Genomic DNA, 5,447 nt, shown 5'->3' with positions numbered 1-5,447 from the left:
TTGTCAATAAGAGGCATATCTATCTATTATATATTTAAAAAAAAATTATGGATAGATGAAGTAATCATATATAGCTTTTGAATGATTTAAAAAAAATATATTTTGTTATTTTAAACTATTGTTTATATTAAATTATATTCAAACGGTCATAACACCCACATTTTTTTATGGGGCTTATGACCGCGATGAGGGAGGACATAAAGCCCAAACTAAAATTGGGCGATGTGACCGCCCCAGTGGAGGTCATAACGCCCAAAAATCATTTTGGGCGAAATGTCCGTTGGGGGATATGTCCGGTCGCCGTTATGAACACATCCCAATAAACACAGGATGAGCGTTTTTTCAAATGCAACACCTCTTCAGTTTGAGGGTAAATATAATTTTCAACATAAATTCAACTTGACTTGAAAAAGCTCATCTTCAATACATCTTCAAGTTGTTTTCGAATTACAACCAATTTGGCAAAATGTTGACGAAAACTTTGAAAATGTGTTGAAGATAATTGGAGAAAACTTTGACAAAACACTACCCTGAAATGCAACGAAAAAAACCACATGGTTTTCAATACTACTTTGGACAACAAAGTTCGTGGAAGAAATACAAAAATGTGGAAATTTTTTAATAATCAATTGAAATTGCTTATAATAATTGGTAAGTAAAACTAAAACACGAAATGGAAACTTTAAGGAAGTCACTAAACTCAAATCTCAGAAGACTAAAACATTTGGATGCTGATTCTTGGACACATTAAGAGGCTGGCCGATGAACAATGGTAGTGGCTTATCGAGAAGAGAAAGTTTCCATAAATCAAAGTGCAACCAAAAAAACTTGGTATTTATGCTTTTCCATATCAACAACTACTGGATGATAATTCGCATCACATCGATAGTTTAATTTACATCGCATCATCGGTTTAATTTGCCAATTTGTGAATTGAAATTGCTGGAAATTTATTCCAATTATCTGGTCATCAAGTTCCTGAAAATTGCCAGTATTTTAATAACAACAATTTTGTTACACCAACGTTCTTGAGGAAATCACGAAGTACGTGGTCAGTTGGAAGAAATACAAATTGGTAAGTCAAAATAAAAAGTGAAATGAAAACATAATGGAAATCACAAAACTCGATTGTTTTGCAGAAAACTAAAATCATTGGATGGTATATTCTTGGAAGATGTTGGCCGATGAAAAACCAATGAAGGAAACAACAAAGAAAAGTTTTCAGAAAACTTACAAAGTGCAACCAATTAAAACAAAGTGCAACAATTCCTATATCAAGAACTTCTGGATGAAAATGTGCATTACATCAATTTACATCCCGTCATCAGGTTGATATTTTGTGATTTCCTCTTGCTGGAATCTATTCTAACACACAAGCCAGCAAGTTCCTCGATAGTAATTATTTCAAATTGCCAGCATATTAATTAATAGTTATTTGACACCTACATTATGGAGGAAATGGAATTATACATGTAAAAATGTTTAAGATATTTTAAGTTGTATTCATAGTTTTATTTATTAATACGTTTAATAAGATAATTACATTTTGATTGGTATTATATTATTATTTTTATATATTATTAATGTTATTTTTCAGATTATTATATTTGTTAACGAAAAAAATAATAAAATTTACAAAATCCCTAGAAATTTAGTATTGACTTTCAGTTAGAACTAGGATTGACTTTCATACAAATTGTGGTTTGAAAGTATTCGCAACAATGCTAATTTTTTATTTTTCTCACGTTGAAAACTGTTTGAGAAATTATTGAGTAGCAATGCATTTCAATTTGAGGATTCCAATTGAGAAATTATTGCTATTGTGTTGAATTTTACTGTTGAGGGTAATGTCTGTTTTTTGTTGAGAACGCGATTTTCTCAACAATTTCTCAACTTGAATATTACCCTAATCCTTTGAAAAAATGTTTGAAAAATTATTGAATTTTAGTATTTTTCAAACGTTTGTGTTTATTGGGATGTTAAATTTTGTTTCAATCTGGCAACCCCTTCTTATAGAAACAGCCCAATAAACACAGGATGAGCGTTTTTCAAATGCAACACCTCTTCAGTTTGAGGGTAAATATAATTTTCAACATAAATTCAACTTGACTTGAAAAAGCTCATCTTCAATACATCTTCAAGTTGTTTTCGAATTACAACCAATTTGGCAAAATGTTGACGAAAACTTTGAAAATGTGTTGAAGATAAATGGAGAAAACTTTGACAAAACACTACCCTGAAATGCAACAAAAAAAACCACATGGTTTTCAATACTACTTTGGACAACAAAGTTCGTGGAAGAAATACAAAAATGTGGAAATTTTTTAATAATCAATTGAAATTGCTTATAATAATTGGTAAGTAAAACTAAAACACGAAATGGAAACTTTAAGGAAGTCACTAAACTCAAATCTCAGAAGACTAAAACATTTGGATGCTGATTCTTGGACACATTAAGAGGCTGGCCGATGAACAATGGTAGTGGCTTATCGAGAAGAGAAAGTTTCCATAAATCAAAGTGCAACCAAAAAAACTTGGTATTTATGCTTTTCCATATCAACAACTACTGGATGATAATTCGCATCACATCGATAGTTTAATTTACATCGCATCATCGGTTTAATTTGCCAATTTGTGAATTGAAATTGCTGGAAATTTATTCCAATTATCTGGTCATCAAGTTCCTGAAAATTGCCAGTATTTTAATAACAACAATTTTGTTACACCAACGTTCTTGAGGAAATCACGAAGTACGTGGTCAGTTGGAAGAAATACAAATTGGTAAGTCAAAATAAAAAGTGAAATGAAAACATAATGGAAATCACAAAACTCGATTGTTTTGCAGAAAACTAAAATCATTGGATGGTATATTCTTGGAAGATGTTGGCCGATGAAAAACCAATGAAGGAAACAACAAAGAAAAGTTTTCAGAAAACTTACAAAGTGCAACCAATTAAAACAAAGTGCAACAATTCCTATATCAAGAACTTCTGGATGAAAATGTGCATTACATCAATTTACATCCCGTCATCAGGTTGATATTTTGTGATTTCCTCTTGCTGGAATCTATTCTAACACACAAGCCAGCAAGTTCCTCGATAGTAATTATTTCAAATTGCCAGCATATTAATTAATAGTTATTTGACACCAACATTATGGAGGAAATGGAATTATACATGTAAAAATGTTTAAGATATTTTAAGTTGTATTCATAGTTTTATTTATTAATACGTTTATAATTACATTTTGATTGGTATTATATTATTATTTTTATATATTATTAATGTTATTTTTCAGATTATTATATTTGTTAACGAAAAAAATAATAAAATTTACAAAATCCCTAGAAATTTAGTATTGACTTTCAGTTAGAACTAGGATTGACTTTCATACAAATTGTGGTTTGAAAGTATTCGCAACAATGCTAATTTTTTATTTTTCTCACGTTGAAAACTGTTTGAGAAATTATTGAGAAATTATTGCTATTGTGTTGAATTTTACTGTTGAGGGTAATGTCTGTTTTTTGTTGAGAACGTGATTTTCTCAACAATTTCTCAACTTGAATATTACCCTAATCCTTTGAAAAAATGTTTGAAAAATTATTGAATATTAGTATTTTTCAAACGTTTGTCTTTATTGGGAGGTGTTCAAAAACGACGCATCCGCAATTTTTCTACAATGAAAAAATTAGAAATGCGTGCTGTCATTAAATATTTACATAAAAAGGTTTATCGGGACAAGAAATTCGTAATGATATGGAGAATGTGTTAGGTGAAAGTGCTCCTTCATATGCAACAGTAAAATATTGGATTGCTGAATTTAAACGTGGTCGTACAAGCATTGAAAATGAACCACGTAGTGGACGTCCAAAAACAGCAACAACAACAGAAATTGTTGCCAAAGTGCATGATATGGTATTAAATGATCGACGAATAAAAATGCGTGAAATTGCTAATATCATGGGCATCTCAAATGATCGAGTCCATTTAATTTTGCATGAAGAACTACAGATGAAAAAGCTTTCTGCAAGATGGGTGACGCATTTGTTAACAGTCGATCAAAAACGCATAAGAATGAACATTTCTCAAGCTTGTTTGGATCGTTTTAAGCGAAATCAAATGGATTTTAAGCATCGTTTCAGAATTGTTGATGAGACATGGATCCACCACTACACTCCAGAGACAAAAGAACAATCCAAACAATGGACTGAAGCTGGAGGAAGTGCCCCAAAGAAGGCAAACATTCATTCAATTCAATCGGCTGGTGAGGTTATGGCAACGGTTTTTTTGGACTTCACAGGTATTTTATTGGTTGACTATCTGCAAAAGGGTAAAACAATAAATTCAGAGTACTATTGCAACCTTTTGGATCAATTAAATGTGCAAATTCGAGAAAAACGTCCTGGCTCACAACACAAAAAAAAATTTTTTCATCAAGACAATGAACCAGCGCACAAGAGTGTTTTAACAATGGCTAAAATCAACGAATTAAAGTACTAGTTGCTTGACCACCCACCTTATTCTCCTGATTTAGCTCCCAGTGACTTTTACTTGTTCCCAAATCTAAAAAAAATCTTATTGGCAAGCATTTTACCTCAAATGAAGATGCAATTACAGTTGTAAACCACTGTTTTGAAGACCTTGAAGAAAACTATTTTAATCAAGGGATAGGATTGCTAGAAAAGCGTTGGACTAAGTGTATTGAAGTTTCAGGAGATTATATTGAAAAATAAAAGTATTTTTGAAAAACTAACTATTCTCTTTCATTGATAGGCTAAGAAGTTTCCGAACCGCCCTAGAAATATCAAATTCGAACACTGCCTCCCGTTTAAGCCTGTTCGTCCCGAATAGGCACAGAATCCGTTCCGTAAGGAGCCAAACGTTCCAGGTGAACAACTTTCATCTTTGACCTTGAGCTGTCGTCCTTTTGAATGCGGTATAAACATCATTGATCTTCTTGATGACTTTATATGGGCCTTCCCACTGTGTTTGTAGTTTAGGACATAATCCTTTCTTTCGTTGCGGGTTGAATAGCGGAACCAGTTGTCCTTCTTTAAAGCCCTCAGTGTTCGCTGCACGATCATATCTCGCCCTCATCCTGTTGCTGACCATTTTTATTTTGTTTCGCACTGATTCGTGAACTTTACCAAATGTGTTTGGTATGTCGTTACTGGTTTCTTCCATGGCGAGCTTATTGGGTGTAGCGCCGAATATCAAATCTCCGGATAACTTCAATTCCGTTCCGAATAAAACCTTGGCCGGTGTTCGTGATGTAGAATCATGTATGGCTCATCTATACGACAGCAAACACTTTGGTATATGCTTCTCCCAGTCTCGTTGACCGTTATCCACCACCTTTCGAAGATGTTCTTCCAGAGTGCGATTAAACCTTTCTACTATGCCATCAGACTGTGTATGCAATGGCGTAGTCCTTGTTTTCTTTATACC

The 5,447-nt window shown here is 32.8% G+C and overlaps 1 long non-coding RNA gene across 1 annotated transcript; it reads left to right on the top strand.

Moving 5' to 3' along the window:
- The first annotated feature begins 248 nt into the window (after positions 1 to 248).
- Positions 249 to 3,166, top strand: LOC142225732 (uncharacterized). Its single transcript, XR_012719388.1, has 5 exons — positions 249 to 651; positions 712 to 1,075; positions 1,140 to 2,357; positions 2,418 to 2,781; positions 2,846 to 3,166. It is a non-coding gene; the product is annotated as an uncharacterized LOC142225732 (long non-coding RNA).
- Positions 3,167 to 5,447: the final 2,281 nt, after the last annotated feature.

The sequence above is a fragment of the Haematobia irritans genome, chromosome 2 (assembly GCF_050003625.1).
Source record: "Haematobia irritans isolate KBUSLIRL chromosome 2, ASM5000362v1, whole genome shotgun sequence".
NCBI classification, from domain to species: Eukaryota; Metazoa; Arthropoda; class Insecta; order Diptera; family Muscidae; genus Haematobia; species Haematobia irritans.
Note: the sequence above shows the minus strand (reverse complement) of the source record. Positions and strands in the feature narration are given on the sequence as shown.